The sequence below is a fragment of the Sander lucioperca genome, chromosome 13, assembly GCF_008315115.2.
Source record: "Sander lucioperca isolate FBNREF2018 chromosome 13, SLUC_FBN_1.2, whole genome shotgun sequence".
Taxonomy (NCBI): domain Eukaryota; kingdom Metazoa; phylum Chordata; class Actinopteri; order Perciformes; family Percidae; genus Sander; species Sander lucioperca.
Window position 1 is genome coordinate 4,694,517 of NC_050185.1, and position 19,759 is coordinate 4,714,275.

At 40.8% G+C, this 19,759-nt stretch overlaps 1 protein-coding gene across 2 annotated transcripts in view; it reads left to right on the forward strand.

Annotated features, from left to right (window-relative positions):
• Window positions 1-208: 208 nt before the first annotated feature.
• The window catches only part of LOC116058219 (galactosylgalactosylxylosylprotein 3-beta-glucuronosyltransferase 1), a 36,560-nt gene continuing 17,009 nt past the window's right edge, over window positions 209-19,759 (forward strand). For both annotated transcript variants that reach the window (XM_031310964.2, XM_031310965.2), the window contains exon 1: window positions 209-482. The gene's annotated coding sequence lies outside the window, so the exon portion shown is untranslated. The remainder of the gene's footprint in view (window positions 483-19,759) is intronic.

Here is a 19,759-nt window from a genome sequence, read left to right on the forward strand (position 1 = left end):
CACACCTGCACGAAATCAGACAAATACTAGCATTAATACCAACAGACAGAAAGGGGAAGCGCAGGGTGTTCATAGGGTATGAGGGAAAAGGCTGGGAGCAGTGAAAAGGTAAAGTGGAATAAGAGAGTGATAGAGAAAGGAAGGGCAACGGGAGGAGAGTAGAACAGAGGGAGGGAGGGGTTGAGTGCCAAATAAGCTGCCCTCTCTCTTCTCCCATGCACATCTCAGTCTGTGAGCACTGGAGCACAGCGTGAGCTCTGGAGCGCATTCTCGACATGTACACCTGTAAGCCCTATTCATTCAGTCATTCAGGGACGCAGCGTTCATGTGTGAGTGGCAGCCACAGCGTTGAGATGTTAACGGCAGCACAGAGTGTTTTAAATCTGTCTTGATGAAATCATCTGAGCTGGGAGGCAGAGGCAGCGGAGGAGAAGGCGACATGCGGAGAAGTGGATGCTGAGCTCCTCCACTCTACAATTAAGGTCTGGATCCTTTTCTCTCCTTTTATCTGTCAGCCTTTTGAAATATGGACAGGAGGAACATGCTTCCTGTGTATGGATGTTTTTTTTTTCTGGGTCATGTTGACCAAGACGGGCTACAACGGAGATGAGTTTGTCAGACCCCCCCCCCTGCTATCTTTCTGGCTGAATTACTGAGAACTTTCATGTTGATAAAAGTCATTTTGACTGTTGATAATCTTCAGATCAGAGCGCAAATTTGTTAAGGATCTGTGCTTATTTCTTGGTTCCTTTGTTGTGTCACGCCAGCATGGAATCTCATCTAATTGGTGAAATACTGTCACTACGGTAACATGAATCATCCAGTTAAAAAGACCACTATGATCTGTGTTTTGTGTAGTCACGGTCAGACTTAAATTTTCTGGGATGTGTAATCCTTGGCTCTGCTCAGCATCTTTTAATTAGACTTTGGATGATCTTCAAGAGGTCTTTTTTTTGGCATCTTGCTGCCAAACTGTCTGGAGTGAACTGCGATTTATCTCACACTGCTTTCCCAAAAATACTGACACTAATGAACTTGAACACATATTCACTCTTTTACATAATGTTTTGACACAAAAAGTCCATCTTTCTTTTACAAAAGCTTACATTTATTTAGATAATAATACAATAGAATAGAACTTTATTGAGCATGGCATTGGTCTTGGTCTCACCCTTAAAAACAGCACAATTATTTTTTTGTTTAAAATCATCAGCAGTACTAATATATTTGTAGTAGCTGATACAACCTAATGAGCTCTCCCAACATGGGGATATTCTAGTGATGTTGTTTCAGAGTATTACTGACAAGCACTCACAAATGTGTTGCAAATCAATTGCTAGCCAGAAATACCAGCTTTACAAAAATGTGGCCAGAGTGACCTATTACACACTTTGCAGTTTTGTAAACTGACTTTTGCATCTTTGATTCAGACGTCAGCAGCAGCATGAATTGTGCTGTTGTAACCACTTCTTTGGTTTGCAAAGTTAAATCCAGTGTGATGCCTTGTCGGTCCAAATTATCAGCACAGGAAAAAAAGCCAGGATTTAACTCTTTAAGCTGTTCTCTAAATGCTCCTCGAGTCTCACTGTTGACTTACGCAAGGATGCATGAGTTCACATGGAGTAAAATAAAACACTCAGACTAGACCAGAGAGAGTAACTAGAAGGAGATTCTTTTTTCATTGAAATGTGTTAATTGCAAAAAGTGAAAGTGTTTTTCACACTTTACAAGCAGTTTAGAAAGTGAGAGAACTCCTGACAATCTTTTTTTGTGCAGGGTGTAAAGCACACTCTCGTCTGTTGCCGGTGTAAAACATGAACAAGTCTCGCATTGCCAGACCCTCCTCCACAGCGCTGCGGAGGAGGGTCTGGCTAGTCCACACAGCATTCCGAGGTAGGTGAAAAACGTGCTTTCTTTAAACCAATCACAATCGTCTTGGGCACCGCTAAGCGCCGGACGGAGCCACGGTGCCTCTGCAAAATAGCCTCAGGAAGGAACTTATTTTGGTGGAACATGTGTACGTTCAAAGGTTGTTTTAGTTGTGCAACAGAAAACTCAGATTGGACAGATAGTCTAGCTAGCTGTCTGGATTTACCCTGCAGAGATCTGAGGAGCAGTTAACCATAGTCCTCAGAAATCCAACACAAAGAAAGTGGAAGGGGACGGACATCCGGCCGAAAAGAGTGACATCCAGCAGAATTTCCAGAGGCAACGGAGCAATCCCTGGAGTGGAACGTCGTTGATATAGACTATATCCAGTGTAAAGCCTTGTCGGTCTAAATTATTAGCACAGAAAAAAAGCCAGGGTTTAACTCTTTAAGCTATTCTCTAAATGCTCCTCGAGTCACACTGTTGACTTACACAGGGATGCGTGATGTGTTAAATGAGAAAAGGAAGTCTTTTTCACACTTTACTAGCAATATAGAAAGTGAGAGAACTCCTGAGAATCTTTTTTTTTTTTTTGTGTGCAAAGTATAAAACTGTCTGTTGCCGGTGTAAAACATGAACCTGTGCTGCAGGCACCTCAGTGTTCCTCAGCTATGTGTTCCATGGCTGCATCAGCTGTGGATCCTAACCATGTTATCTTTAAAAACATTTGTAAGGAAGGCCAAAGATTTCACGTTCAGATTAGTCCCCCGCTTACTGGTCCGTCCATTAACAAATTGCTCCCAAACAGTCCTTTGCAGAAATAGTTTGATGTAGAATTAGCAGCAGCTTACGGAATTCATCAGAGGGGCTATTTCGTGAAGCATTTGAAACCCTTCCCAACAATTTTGATTCTGAATCAGTTCCTGTGTAATCGACATCGAATGCATCTCAGCAGAATTAAGAGTGGCTCAGAAGGATAGTCAGGAGAAAATCATTACGCTTTGAACTAGCTCTGCAGGCTTGCCTTTTTTTTTTTTAAATCTGCATACTCCGCTGTGCTCTTGATGTACATTACCAAAAAAATGCCTTTGAGTCAGATTGTTTGAGGTTGTTTTTGCCCACTTGAAAGCTGGTTCAGATCAGAGGCGAATTCTCACTTCAAGCGGAGGGAATGCTGCATGAGCAGATCAATACACAGAGCGGGTCCTCGCTAAAACAAGCTCTATCATCCTACGAAGCAGGATGCTGACTCCTCTGATGTTCCCCCTCAACTGTAATCTTTCATGCCAGATGTACAGGAGGGGATCTGTAGACTTAAGTCGAACAGGAACAGTATCATTAATGCTAACTGTGGCAGTGTTCTCTGTGCAATGACAGATAGTTAGTTTCATATTAATTTGAAGTACACTCTAAGGAATAACTGTGTATTAACAGTTGTGTGTCTGCGTATTTTAACAGAAATTGTTCATAGAACTTGATTCACAATTGTATTATTTAGTTTTTTTTACATTTCGAATTGCATTATTTGTGCTCCGACAACTTTTGCCGGCCACGGAGGTTGGTTTTAGGAGTTTAATTTGCCCATATTATGAGAAAATCACTTTTTCTGGGATTTGGGGCGTTTTTGAGTCTCTGGTGCTTCCACACGCATACAAACTTGGGAAAAAAACCATCCATGCTGTTTTGAGTGAGATACGGGTTTCTGAATGTGTCCTGCCTTCAGTCTCCGGGTGAGCTGTTCAAAATCAACAGGGCCGTCTACGTCATCGGCCGAAACATCTGGTGTGTGCTAACCGCTTTAGCTAATACCACATCAGCTAGCTGTTTCTCCAACTTCGATCAGTACAAGGCAGGATTAGCCGGGAGACTTCTTCTAAATGAGGGAGCACTTCCAACTTTGCGTTGAATACCTGCAGAACAGGGACATGTAAGTAGTTCTATAGTGTTGTAGCAGTGTTTTGCCATTGAGAACGAGGTGCCTAACTGCTAGCAGTGCTAGCTTCTAGCTAGTAGTCCTTTCCTAGGTACTGAGCATGTGCGACTCCCAACAAAGATGTTACAGCAGTGAGAGGTCTCACTCTGTAGCTAAAACAGAGAGCTCAACACACAGGGTGAAAAGAGGAGCTGCAGCAATGTGCAGTACAACAAAAATATGGTGTTTTTTGAAAATGAAACCATGTAAACCTATTCTGATACAACCTCTAAATACAATTATGAACCTGAAATGAGCATAATATGAGCACTTTAATGAAGTCCACGGTGTCACTTTTTTTCCAACATTTTGGGCGGGGGTTTTTTCGACGTTTTTGACACTTTTTCCTCCGTTTGTCACTTATTTCGACATTTTGGGCAATATTTTTGATGTTTTTGTCGCTTATTTCGACTGTTTGGGCGTTTTTTTTACGACCTTTCAGAGACTTGTTCCGACGTTTTTGATGCTTTTTGACATTTGTTTTTCTTCGTTTTCAGAACTTTACTAACTGAGCAGCTTTGTATGAGAATTTTTTTACAGGGCCATCAGAAAATGTTCTCTATTTTAACTGTAGCTGCAAACTTTCCTTTTTTTTATTATGGGGTGGGGGGGGGGGGGCAAAGTCCGAGTAACCACACCTTTTTTATTTGGGTACTTTACAGATTTATTTCTTAGAGTGTAACCAGTCCACAGATAAGCATGACTTTGGCTCATCAAGTGGTTGTAGATGTACTATAATGATGTATTTTTTTCTTTCTCATCCTTAGAACATGTCAGGCAAAGTTGTCAAATGAAGTAGGCATCAGCAGCAGCCCACATTGTGTAATTCAGTATCAATTGTGCAGCATTTCCCACCTGTATGGAAACAACTGTGTCCAGCCGGCTGTGACTCAGCTTTGGCAACTGCCAAGGAGATACAGACACAGAATGGACTATGGGCTAATGAGATCCACACTCCTCTTAAAGTGAGACATACATTGAACCTCCGCATGCATGGGAGTAACTTGTAACGGGAGTGAGGAGTGAGTTTTTAACACACTGATTAAAAACTGGTGCAATGAAACACTGATTTCATTGCACCGAGGGCACACAGTAGGTGCAGACAAAGAACAGGCTTGTCTTCAAATAGAAGTCTTGCAGGCATTCACTGATGCCAGGAAGAGTCCTGAGACAGGCACTAAAGCTGTAAGATTTTAATGCAAAAATACACCCTTTTTTATTAGCTTAAATATATATATATATATATATATATATATATATATACTGTAGTATAGTACAGTTCTTTTTGTGGGGTGGGAGTGTTAGCTACAGTAGATGTCGGTCGGCGCGCCCCCAGTTTTGGAGAAGCAGGCAGGAGTACCGACACAGAAGCTATAATGTACTGCTGACGGGGGCAGCAGCTAAACACATTTTAGACACCTACAAAATGGCCCACCTAAGTAAATCAATTTTAGTTTAAGGAACTGAAGCCGTGAAGGCACCAGACTCCTTTGACAGTAATTTACCTCACAGAACACTGAAGTTGCTGATCTACCACTGCCTTGATCGGTTAGTTTGTTTGTGTTATTGTGTGACTTTGGTGAATCCGAACTAACCCTTTAAAACACCAAAGTCACACAATAACACAAGCTAACTAACCGATCGAGGCAGCGGTAGAGCAGTAACTCCCGTGTTCTGCGAGGTAAAAATAGAATAGATAACAGCTTCAGTTCCCCGTGCGTAAACTTAAACTGGCTTAGACTTAAACATTGCTTAGCTTCCGTGTTGGTACTCTTGCCTGCTTCTCCAAACTGGGGGCGCGCCGACTGCCATCTACGGTAGCTAACACACTGACTATGGAGAAGTAGCTCATACAACCACACTTCAAAACATCTGAACTATCCCTTTAATGATACATGAAATGCAATATTTTAGTCTCATTTACACAAGTGACATTTTAGTGACTGTTCTCTGTCTCATTTGTCTACAGGAAGTGATGAACAGTTGGTAAGTTAGTATGTTAAATACATAGACCACTAATATATACATAACGGTATGGTGTAGTATCATAAAACACAATATGTGGCACATTTTTATTCGAGAAATGTTGTGGGCAGACATGTCCTAGTTGATGATGCCAATTAGGACTGTTGAAATCAGCAAACCATTTCACACAATATGTATTTTCACGTATCATAACGTAAGCACAACAGAAGTACAGTGGTATCACACTTTACTGCTGGCGCATTTCCTGAGTTTGGCCTCACTTTATTCGAACACACTGCAGGCTCCTACACAACCTTCCATAACAACTCTTCGCTGTAAACCTCCAACCACGCACTGATAAATAAAACGGACCAGTCATAAAAACATAAAGACGATTTGGTGTATAAAAGCCTGTGCATTGTAGGTAAGAATAGTAAAAAAAACAAAAACATTTTTAAACGAAATAAAAGACAGTTGTGTCTCCACTGCTTTATCTTATACTCACATGCAGCGGTGGACTTCTTGGACGTCATTCTGTTAAAGAGGAGTGAACAAACACCTGGTGCAGCCCTGATACAGTGCAATTATATGAAGCGTTGCTAACTCAGCATAGAAACAAAAGCAACAAATCGATCACTGTCTTCCTCCATCAGTATCAGTGGGCTGGAGCTTCAGATAGTGGAGGACAGAAAATGAAAGAGCAGCCGTGTGTTTCTTTAACTAAATGAGCTCTTCTGATGATGATTGGACTAGTCCCCCCCCACCAAGACAAACATCCTCAACAACTGAATAACTAGTAAGCAAGTCAGTGTGTGCGTGCGTGTAAGTAATCAGCATGCGTGGCGTGCTGTATAATATGGTTGTATAGAAGCCGCTCTGCCTGTGTGTGCCGTGCATTCACATCATTACTGATTGTGGTTGCTGATTGTATACGTGGCTGTGATGGTACTTGTGGGGGTGTAAAATACGTTCAATCAGTGAAGTGTGATTGAATGCTGATTTACTCAAATTTAACAAGGTTTGTACGCATACATGAATATATACATTTCGCCTTTAGTTTCACTTTAAAGTCTGCATTTAAAGCAAAACTCTCGATCGCACCAGTACGTTTTGTAGGTTATTGCAAAGTCTCAAAATTAAACCATCTGCTGCCTTGAATCATACACAAAAGACGCTAGTGTTTGATTTGATTTCCCACTAGTGTCGCATTGCCAGCCCTATTTGCACAGCACTGTGGAGTAACGTCTGGCTACACCACACATACATTCTGGGATAGGAGAAAATAAAGGCTCTGGGTTGTTTGCATTTCTTTAAACCAATCACAATCGTCCTGGGCGTTGCTAAGCTCCGGACACAGCGGCGGTGGCTCTGTCTCGGGAAGGAACTTGTTTTGGTGGAACATTTGTACCCTGCAAAAGAAAATGCCACATATAATATTAAATGAAGTTAACTGTTGACACAATACAGTAACGTGAGCTATTTAAATTAGCTGATACATGGTTAAAGGTAATTTGATCTTACCAGTGTATCTCCGTGTGTACTTTGTCCACAGCAATCCCACCAATCAGTCCCCAAACGTCCCAGTTAAACGTGGGGTATACTCGCCGCAGTCGACCTGTCGAGCGCCAGTGTGACGTCATAGGAGCGCCGTAACTGTTTATAGGAGCGCCGTAACTGTTTATACTCGCGCGGTGGTTGTGACACTAGTTGCAGTCTTCTCCTGAACAGAGGTGGCGCTAATGAGGAAAGGCTACCGACTTTGCTATTTCTACGGACTAGAAGAAGAAAAAGGTAAACGGCAGAACTGGCAGCAGCATTGACGTCAATGCTTCGATTTGATTCGATGACCTACTTCGTCGGATCAAGCCTTTCATTCACCATAAAAGAACTCATCTTAACCCAGTAAGTTTACAAGAGAGACTTGCAGTCGCTCTGAGAGTCCTGGCATCTGGTTGTCCGCGAACTCGTTCATGCTCCTGGTTCGCCCTCTGGTCGCGCACTCAAAATCCTGGCGCGCCAGCGAGATCTACGTCGTTTTGATGTCACATTGGCGTGCGCCAGCTCGGCTACAGCGACTGTAAAACGGCCTTTAGAGAGGAAAGGCCGTAAACATATTCTCTGTAAATCTTTACAATCATTCCCCGAAAGAACCAAGCAGGCCTGCCTTGTTGCACCATCCAAATGTTCTTCAAAACATTTTCAGCGCGTAGCTCGCTAGCTGGAAGGTTGTTGTTGTTTCCCGAAGCAAACAGAGTTTGAGAACGGCGACGCACAGAGAGCGGAAGGAGAGGGACATTATAGGCAACGATCCTGGAAAACTATCCGTTGATCCAGACTTAAAGCGTAACTCTCGCCAAAATGCAACCTAGGGTCTTTTTGTGAATGTACCCGAGTCAAACTTTCGTTTAAAAGCATATTTAGGACGGAATCGCCACTTTTAAGACTTACCGTATTTTTGTTTTTCGGTCAAATGGCCTTTTGAATGGGAGTGCTAGGGGCACTTTTATACTAGCCTCAAAATAGCTATTTTTAAAACACTAAGAAGGCTCGACACAACATGAGACTTGCTCCAAGTATCACCAGGGGCTCTACACATGAACTCCAGCATTGACAACATTGTTTGTGTACCCAGAGTTTACTAAAAAAGGTTTTGAACAACTCACCGTAGGTCTTGTTGTTTCCGGCCGCTACCACCTCGGCAGTCAAAACGAGTCGATATCCGAATGCTAATGAACGGACTCCATAGGAGGAAATGTCATTCTTATATGAGGCCCCTTTTTCAACTACGAGGTCAATATTGTTTTTCACTAATGACAAAACAAGAAATAATCCGTGCATTTATATGGAACTAAGCTTTAGGAGCTTTCCATCTTTACTCTCCTCCCTGTTATGTTGCATTCAGAAATCGATTGTTTTTGACTGATAAAATGGCTGCGGCCGGAAACAACAAGAGCTACGGTGAGTTGTTCAAAACCTCCCTTTAAGTAAACTCTGGGTACACAAACAATGTTGTGTCGAGCCTTCTTAGTGTTTTAAAAATAGCTATTTTGAGGCTAGCATTGTAGTGCCCCTAGCACTCCCATTCAAAAGGCCATTTGACCGAAAAACGAAAATAAGTTAAAACTTAAAAGTGGCAAATCCGTCCTAAATATGCTTTTAAACAAAAGTTTGACTCGGGTACATTTCACAAAAAGACCCTAGGTTGCATTTTGGCGAGAGTTACGCTTTAATTTCCCACTAACTACATACATTTCCTATTTGTGAACATTACCACTTTTCTTTTAAATGTAGAGACCAGACTATTGTGACACCACTTCGAGGCAAAATGAGAAGCAGTTGTTGCTTCTCGCTTTGATCATGAGAATAATTGGATTAAGCTCATTACATGCCCAGCTGAATGTGACACTCGTGCTCAGCGGCCATGTATACACTGAGTTTGGATGAATTGAACTGATTGTCATTTGCCTCTGGCTGCTGATTTGAATTCAATTACAAGAATGCCGCATTTACGACATGGTCATATAAGCATCTTGACATAATTATTGCTTTGATTATGGTCGTATTTGGTGAATTGATATTGTGATAAGACATGCATTTTGATGAATGCTGATTGCCTCAAGGAAAACAAGCACATCATTATTTACCTCAACGAATGTAATATGCAAAATGGCAAGGGAATAAACTGAGGGAACAGCTTGATCAAATTATTCTCAAACTCCGAGTACATGCACTAATAAGATTATAGTGTGCCCATAACCAAAGCTAGTGAATGATAATGGGTGCAGACAGGACACATGGTTTGGGGATATATTGGTTCATGTTTCCGAAGAGTTATAAAAGTTTGAAAGAAGTGATGTGAGTTTGACATAAAGTTCAAAACTGTATTGAATTAGCCTCCAGTGCAGCAGTGTTTATGATACGGTATGATTCTCACCTGGGAATATGGAAAATTGCAAAATATTCAACAACAAAGTGTCTATTTATTTATTTGTTATGTGTGTGTGTGTGTGTGTGGGGGGGGGTTTATGTTATCGTCCTTAAGTGTAAATGTATGTTTTATTTTATTTTGGATACAACTGTATGTTGTCTGCATCTTTCACATGTTAGGATATTCTTTCTGTTTTGATTTTTAGTTTTTTGTCTTTTACGCTCCAACTGCTCTGTACGAACTGTCTTGTTTGTTTCAAATATGAATAAAAATTGGATCACAAACAAACAACGAAGTGTAACTTTGAACGTGATATAACTTTGACAATGAAAGTGGATTTTATTTTTGTGAGATGGGACTCCTCGTGTATGAAGAGAGTCGGGGCAGTTTATTGCGACACTGCTTACTATAAACGTCTTTGATTGGGTCCTATGACTTTAACGGCCAGCACAGTCTCATCCAAACCACACCACGAGCTAGATGCACATTTCATTCAACGGACTGTATAAATCACTGAGATATTATGTTTTAATACTGCATTATATGTAAAGATGTTACACTCTCATCTTCCTCCCAATATTCTGCTGTTTTATTGCTCCTATCTCTCTTCAAGTCTGAAAAACGGCCCTGTTTGTGCTGGAATATATCTGCACATTACTGGAAGAATGCAAAACTAAGACAATAGTAAATCCATCAGCAACCACATGTCTTTCATCATGAGTCAAATTTGAATATGTATGCTACTGTATCGGTTTTCAATCTAAATAAATGCCAGCAAAATGAATACAGTGGTTTTGTGGCATCTTCATGAACAAACATTTGGGTAATTGAGCTGACATAATTGATTTCTGTCCTCGAGTGTATAGGGCTTAATTGATCCAAATATGCTTTCACCGTGCTAGTATTCACTTTTTCATTTAGTTAATTAATTAAAAAGAAAAACTTACTTAAAAGGAAACAGACACTGCTGCTCTCAGTCATATTTTTACTGAGCTTTATTTGTCTGTTCCTTTCTGTTTATTGAACACATTTGTGTTTAAAGTGAGACTGTGTAGCTTTTGCTGAGCAGCTACAACTGACAGTTAAGGGATGACAATGATGCTAAATACTGAATTAGCATTTAGCTCAAATGCTAAGCTATTGTAATATTAATGCAAATGGAGAGGAGTCATTAAGTCAGCAAACTGACCCAGTAATGTCATGTTAGATAGAGCAATATTTAGTATTATATATACTTAATATGTAAGTTTGCTAACATGATCTACTGGTACTGGACCAAGTAAGTCTGTAGCAGCAAAGCCCCTGTGTGTATTACTGTAATTTGAGCAGTGTTATTGCTTATGAATTTAACTTTTCATTTGTAAGAGGAATCATGTTCTTTCTTATCTCAAAGGTTACATAGTGTCACTTTAGGTTATTGTTATTACCACTTTTCCAAAAAAAAAAAGGTTACTGCTCATTCTCAATCTCATAAGCTATGAAAAGAATAAAATAGAATTTAAAAAAGCCTGTATTGTCATTGTACAGAATAAAGTCTATATCCACTACGTTCCACTTCCGGGATTGCTCCGGTGCTGCCGGAAATTCCGCCGTATGTTCTTTTCGCCCGGATGTCCATTACCTTCCTCTTTCTTTGTGTTGGAATTCTAACCTCCGGTGGATTTCTGAGGACTATGGTTAACTGCTCCTTCCTGAGACTATTTTACAGCGGCACCGTGGCTCCGTCCGACCAAGACGATTGTGATTGGTTTAAAGAAATGCCAATAAACCAGAGCACGTTTTTCTCCCATCCCGGAATGCTGTGTGGACTAGCCAGACCCTCCTCTGAAGCGCTGTGGAGGAAGGTCTGGCAGAATACAACCAAGTTAGGAGAGCTACTGCAGATCAGTGAAATAAAAAGAAAAACACCACAAACGCAAAACTCCTTCAGCAAACAAGCATTTACAGCCGACAACACAGGTTCAAAAATAATAAGTAAAATACATAAATGCAATGTCATGTTGCAGTAGAATAAGAGTATTTATTGTACTAGTATGAATCTAATTATTGCAATCAAGTTTTTTTATTTTTTTTTATTGCACAAGATCCAGTAGGTTTGTCATAAGATTTTGTTGTGGTGTATCACAGCTGCAGTTTATTGGGTTTGGGTTTAGAGTTGTTTCTTTATCAAGCCAATATATACACAAGAAAATCCTAATTACAAATGCAAACTATGCAGTAAGTGGGAACATTTTCCCTGTCAGAGATGTGAAATGCACTGTTGGCACAGCGCTATGTGCTTCTCATTAACACTTTCTCTGAGATGTTAGACTTCACACCGTCTTTACTTGCAAACACTCACAGTAGAAAGCTGTGATTGCACATCAATTTGTAATGAATCTTTCACTCACTATACTTTTTTTTATATAACTCAACTTCTAAAGAACATTCGTGAAATTAAATGTCTTCGGGTCGGCAGGTACTTTTTGAAACAGTTGGACTTTGCTCTACCCATATTTCATCCAGAAGCGATGATAGTGTACATTTAAACACCAAATATCACATTGTCTGATATGAGTTTAGCTTTAATGATTTTATATTGACATGCTCTGCTGAGTGCATGCTGGGAACAAATCAAATACATTCATTCTGGAGCTTCCTCTTGACAAATAAGGACATGCTGGGAATACAAGCTAATCTTAGTGTGTGTGTGTGTGTGTGTGTGTGTGTGTGTGTGTGTGTGTGTGTGTGTGTGTGTGTAAGAGGACAAAATGTGTTAGTTCTTCTTTCAAAAAGTCACAGTCTCGCGTAAAGTTTTAAGACTTAAACAGAAGTTTGGCAATGTCACAAAATGTAGAAGTCCATACTTAGTAACACTTTACATGAAGGTATCTACATAAGAGTGTCACGACAGTGTCATGAATACATGACACTGTCATGACACATGAACCCTAACTCTAACCCTAACCCTACAACAGATTCTCACTCCCATCTCGTAAAATACGGACGCTTGGTCAGATGCCTTTGTCGTTGTTATTGACGCTAAAAGTCTCCTTTAGCGTCATATAACGCGCTTTATCTAAACGGGTTTGGTCGGGACTATTGGCGTCCCTTTTGACGCAGTTATGTTAAGTAAAAGGTCGTGGGTGGGCTTACGTTTCCGTGACACGCGGGAAGAACGGGATGTTGGGTTTAGGAAAAGAAGAAAGTGACTTTAGGAAACGTGGCAAGCGGGACACGAACCCCGGTCTCCTGGGTGAAAGTCCTGTGTTTGACCCATCCACCACCCCAACCAACCTCCCTACGCTGAATTTCGGCCTTACATACTACTCGCTACCGTAGTCACTCTTAGTGTTACATCGTCTTCAAACCCCGTGTAGCTGTTGCTCTCCCCGGTCCGTTATACAAACACGCTGAAGGGCGCTTTTTTTGTCACTTCAGACGCTGACAGACACTGTCCAAACGTCCGTATTTTACGAGTTCGGAGTGAGAACGGGTTGAACCCTAACCCTAACCCTAACTTGTTATGACAAAAATTGAATGACACTTAATGACAGAAGTGTTATGTCATAAACGTTTATGATGTGTTTATAATGTTTATGACCCGTTCATGACAGTGTCATGTCACTCTTATATAGATACTAGTGCTGTCAGTTAAACGCGTTATTAACGGCGGTAACGCAAACCCATTTTAACGGCATACATTTTTTTTATCGCGAGATTAACGTTCTTTTTGGCCTAGCAAACTTTGTAGTTTTTTTCACATGCTGTTGCAACAACTAGTAACGTTAGAAAAACTACAACACCACACCGGATCTAGCTAGACCGTAAACTAAACAACAGGCACGCCACACACACTTGTTTGGGCTTGCGAGCCGGCCAAAGAGTAGTAGGCTAACGTCACGTTTTGAGTGGATGGCGAGCGCGAGACGCCGAAATGGATGCCAATAAGATTCTGAATGGAAAGTTTACTTTTAAAAAGTTGCCAAATGGTTCCATTGATAAGACCAAAGTGATCTGTGTGTTTTGTCGTTGTGAACTGAGCTATCATCGCAGCACGTCCAGTCTGAAATACCACTCGATGGCCAAGCACACAGCTGATGCCAATTCTCCGCCCCCTCGTCAAAGCCGTTACATTGTGTGAGAGATTGTTTGCTCTAAGTGAGAACGTTAGTGTGAAATTGAACACTACAGTATGCCAATGTTGTTTTCAATAAAAAAAACATTTGCACAAAGCAAGCCGATCCACTTTTCTATGTTGATAAGAGCATTAAAATGAGAAACAATAATGGGACAAAAAAAAAAAAATCAAGGGACATTTAGAATAGATAAAAATGTGCGATTAATTGCGAGTTAACGATGACATTGATGCGATTAATCGCGATTAAATATTTTAATCGTTTGACAGCACTAGTAGATACCTTCAAGTAAATTGTAACCCCATACTTTAAGCGTCATCTCTGTGTTGTGGTTGCAGTTTTGATCGTGTTAGGAAGTATAGATCTCATCAGAGCTCACACTGAAGAATGTCAAGGCAAAAGAAAGAAAGCCAAAACTAATGAAGCACGCATGATCTGAGGTGCCCTCTCGATGCCCCTCCGCCCTCCAGAATAACACTGAGGCCAGGTTTCAAAAGCAACACTTACTGGGCCGTGAGGTGTCATATTGTGTGTAAACCAGGATGTGAGAAATTACACACCAGTGATAGAGCTGTTGCAGTGAAAAGCCACTAATTATCACCCAGATGATTTTCAAAGAGCCCACCACACTAGAAAATGTGGTGGGAGTTATGCTTCACAATGTTTTTATCACATACACATCCGTGTTGCCACGGCCATCTTAAGAAGCTATTAATTAATTTGAGTGATTTGCATTTTAAAAGCACACTATAGACTTCTCTTTGTATGTGACACCTTTTGAAACTGCATCACGGTCTCATTAACCACCCATCTGTCAAACACTGAATGGCATTTCTCTGAGCCTTAGCACATAAACAGATGCAGACCGAATATTGATAGAATGATGGAAGTGATTAAAAGGAGAGTGAGAGCACATGGAGAACTATCAGTGGATCGTTTGGAGTCCAAACTTCTAGGTTATCTCACTCAAAGGTTACCCTTGTCAACAGATTAATTTCTTGCTGTGTTTTTTTTCTCTGTCGTGTTATGTGAGGACAAGGCAGGTTTAGAAAGGATTCCTGTTGGGTCGATAGTGGGTTTTTGGGGGTTTCTGCTGGATACAAAAACACCAGTCAGAAAAGAGGTGTTGAGCTGAGAGCAGTTATTCTTTTACAATGAATCTGTTTACGTGCACAAATAATTTCATCAAAAAAAAAAGACGGCCGCCACAGAACTGGCGCAACAGCCGCGGTGTCGGCCGCTTAAACAATCTGCGAGGTTTGATGTGTTGCCTGCATCTGCTCGGTCGAACAGTGGATGGATGGTTGCTACCATGATGGTTGCTACCATGATGATTGCGTGTTTGATGGTTGTTCAAACGCGGCGTGCAATCCTATCTTCGGGTTCTGAGGTGTGTTTGTTTGTCCCTGCGGCGGGAGGCCAACACAATATACTCAAAGTGGTTGGTAAATGGCTATGCCAGCGTCCCGTCCTTGTCGGACAAAGGCAGAAGACACTCAGCTAACAAGGGTCTCGCCCAAATGGCGGTTATGTTGCTTTTGGCTGGGGATATAGAGCTAAATCCGGGCCCACATCCTTGGCTGTCCATTGGCATGGATCCTGCTGTTAGCCATGCAGCACATCTTCAGCTGGCTTCACCTACTAGCGGGACTACCAGTGAACTGGCAAACTTAGCCCCCCAGCTAATTAATCCAAGGCGGAGGTGCGGGTTTGCGGCCTCGTTATCCATGTTTCCCAGAGCCCTTCACTGTGGCAGAGAGTGCATCGGATGATATGTCATGCCGGAGATGCGGCGACATCCTGGCTGTCAGTGGGGACGTGATGGCGGCTCCTGGTAGTCCAGGGGCTCGCGGTTTGGGGTCCCACAGCGTCACGGTTTTTCTGTCTCCTATCTCCGGTGCCCATCACCTCAATAAAAGTGGGAATATGCCCCGGAATCTTGACGACCATGTCAACATGCACATGATGGAGGATAAGGTCATGGACTTTAAATCGGACTTTAAATCAACTTTTAGTAAGAAAGGTTTACATTTCCTACATCTTAATGTTAGAAGTCTGCCACCAAAAACTGAGGAAATTAGACAACTGGTGAAACAATCAGAGGTCGGGGTTATCTGTTTAACGGAAAGTTGGTTAGATGAAACTATAAGCGATGAGGAAATTGCCATTAATAATTACTGTATAGTTAGGATGGACCGAAATATAAAAGGGGGCGGGGTTTGTGTATATGTGCGCTCTGATGTGGCCTTTAACTGTAGAGATGACATTGCTAGTGATTTAGAGATTGTTTGGTTGGACATATGTTTACCAAAAACCAATCCCATTTTACTGGGAGCTTGCTACAGACCGCCAGGCCATGCTACCTTCTATGACAAGTTGTAGACTACTACTACTTGAACTTAGCAGACAAAGAGAGCTCAGAGCTGGGGGATATTAATGGGGGATATGAACAGAAATGTGTCGGGCTGTGCTCATCCTTTTGGCAAAATGCTGGAGGACCTGTGTCACTCTTTTGGTCTGAAACAGCTGGTAAAAAAGTCCACGAGGATAAGCAAGACTTGTGAGAGTATTATTGATCTGATTTTAGTTTCAGACAAATCTAAAATATCTCAAAGTGGTACTATTACTTACGGCATAAGTGATCATAATATATTTTTTTGCACAAGAAAATCTGGTAAAAAAAACCTTTTACTCTCACAAGACTGTACTATCCATATAATTTAAACATTACTCCCAGGAAACCTTCAAGATGCATGTGGATGAGGTGGATTGGTCCCCGGTGGTAAATTGTTCATGTGTTAACATAGCATGGTCACAGTTTAAACATACATTTTTAAAAATCATCAACAAGGTGACCCCTCTCAGACAGATCAGAGTTAAACAGCGTTCTAGCGCATGGTTTGACAAAGTTATACATGATGCTATTAAAACCAGGGAAAAAGCACTTAAAACTTTTCATAGAACTAAAAATCATGATGATTTTATTTTATATAAGCAAGCAAGAAATAAAACTCAGGAACTGATTAGAGACGCAAAATCAACCCACTATAAGAATGATATATCAAATAATAAAGATAACCCAAAAAAGTTGTGGAAGACCTTAAAAGAATTGGGGGTCGCTAAGACAAATGATAAGAAACCAAGAAACACAGGACTAAAAATTAAGGGTGTCCTGAATTTCAATAAGAAAGAGGTTGCTAATCATTTTAAAACTTACTTCACTTCTATAGCAGAAAAGCTGGTCTCAAATCTTCATCCTTCCTCTGGGTTATTTAGCATAGATAGGGTGAAATCATTCTATAATAAACTTGGAGCACTGCCCAACTCATTTTCTTTACGGAAGGTTGAGATAGGGGAGATGAAAAAAAAGCTCTTACAGCTAGACTGCTCTAAGGGCCCTGGGTTAGATGGGTTATCCCCTTGGTTTTTACGAGATGCCGCTGCCCAAATAGCCCCTTACATCTCCTATATTTTTAACCTGTCTGTTGAATCAGGTGTTTTCCCAAATGACCTCAAGAGGGCCAAGGTAGTTCCCCTTTTTAAAAAGGGAAACAGCCATGATCCTGGTAACAGAACAGTCTCTATTTTGTGCACAGTCTCAAAAAGTTTTGAAAAGTTGGTCAATGAGCAATTCAATGAATACATGAATAAAAACAACTTCATGTTTAAATTCCAATCCGGATTCAGGAAGTCACATTCTACTGAATTATGCCTATTGTATTTATCCGACACCATACGCAGGGAAATAGATTGTGGAAATCTCTGCGGAATGGTGTTATTGGATCTTCAAAAAGCATTTGATACGGTGAATCATGACAGACAGATTGCCAAACTTGAGGCCTTGGGGGCAGACAGCTCCACCTGTAGGTGGTTTAGGTCTTACCTATCAGGGAGGGAACAATTGGTGGTCTTAGGGGGAGTGCTGTCTGACCCTAGTGTAGTTGAATGTGGCGTTCCACAAGGAAGCATTCTCGGGCCGTCCTTATTTTTAACATACATTAATGATATGGCAGACTCCTGTTCATGTGAACTGTTCTGTTTTTATATGCTGATGACTCGGCACTTTTAATGTCTCATAAACAACAATCAACACTAGAGTACCCTGAGCTCTGAGCTTTTGTCTGTTACCAACTGGCTGATTGACAATATGCTGTCCCTACATTTTGGTAAGACAGAGGCTATCTTGTTCGGTTCAAAATACAGATTGAGTAGATGCTCGGAATTTAGGGTCAGTTTGAATAATGTTGAGGTCAGTACAAAAACGTCAGTAAAATACCTGGGTTGTATCCCAGAAAACAACTTGGATGCCAGGAATATGGCCAACAAGGTTTTGAGTAAAGTCACGGGGCTCACAAAGTTTTTAGCCAGAAACTCAAAATTTTTAGAAAGATCAACAAAGATCATCTTAGCAAACGCCTTAATTTTAACCCACTTTGAATTTGCATGTACCTCCTGGTTTGAAGGCCTAACAAACCGACTTTAAGGGAGGCTGCAAACAGCACAGAATAAATTAATAAGAGTAATTCTGAACTTGGGCCATAGATCGCATATAGGTAGGTCACAATTTGTTGAGCTCCCTGTGGAGTCTCGGATTACTATGTTAAGACTGACCATGATCCATAAAATATTGTTTGGTAGTGTCCCAATTTTTTTGTCGCGTCTTATAACTAAGGTAAAGGACACACACAATATTTATACTCGTGGCAGCATATCTGACCTGTGTCCTTTAAATTTAAGAAAGGAAAGGAACCTTTGCCTATATAGGGGCAGTTCAGTGGAACAAGTTAGATCGTTATATTAAAGTCATTTCCAGCCTGAACTCTTTTAAAAAGAGCATCAAGGTCTGGTTACTAGAGAGGGTTGCGGAATAGATCAAAGGGCAAGTTACCATTTATTTTTATTTATTTAAGAAAAATGTTTTTATGTTATGTCATTGATTATTATACACTCTGTGAATTTCTTGTCTTGTCCTGATGTTATGTGTTGAGGACCACAATGGAAATAAGTCCTGGACTTTATTGTGTTTTTATCCTTGATTGTATTTGATGTATTTTTTTCATGTGTAAGGCATTCTTGATACAATTAAATAAATCAAATCAAATCAAAAAATTCTAATAGCACCGCAGATCATAATGCAGCTAATATGCTTGGTCATGAAAGCACCAACTTATTTGGCTCCCTAATAATATACAGTATGCATGAATAAACAGTCTATTTCCTGAGGAAAATAAGGCAGACTCAGACTATGAAAACCCACAGAGGTGGTCAGGTGGATATATATTGGGGGTTGCGCATTCATGGAAGGCTTGTATCATGTGGACGCGCCGACAGTGTTGTTGTCATTACTTAGAATTCCTCAAGGGGGCGACAGAAAAACTCACTATAGCTTTAAAGACGAATACTGATTCACATCTGGCTGTTTCCTGACCACTTTAGAAAGATGCAGAATTTCAGTCCATTTGAGATACAAGCTAAGGAATGTATAGAATATGTGATAAATCAGCATATTGATGATACTATTGGTTTGCAAACGACTGCAGATATGCTGTGTACTGAGCAGTCATGGACATTTTATAGATTTAAACAGGAAGCAACATGGCCTATCAAGACTCTAGCAGCGACCTCTTTAACACTACACATACAGGGCCGCCCTGAAGAAAAGTGCACATGATATTTCAATAATGGTATACTGTTCATTTAAAATTAGTAAATTTGTCTCTCCTTAAAGGAATAGTTTGACATTTTGGGGAAACGCGTTTATTTCGTTTTCTTGCCAGGACTTGATGAAGATGAGTTTGATACTCTGTTGTCTATAAAATAAATATGCGGTTATAGTCAGCAGCCAGTTAGAACAGCTTAGCACAAAGACTGGAAACAGCTAGCCTGGCTCTGTCCAGAGGTAACAAA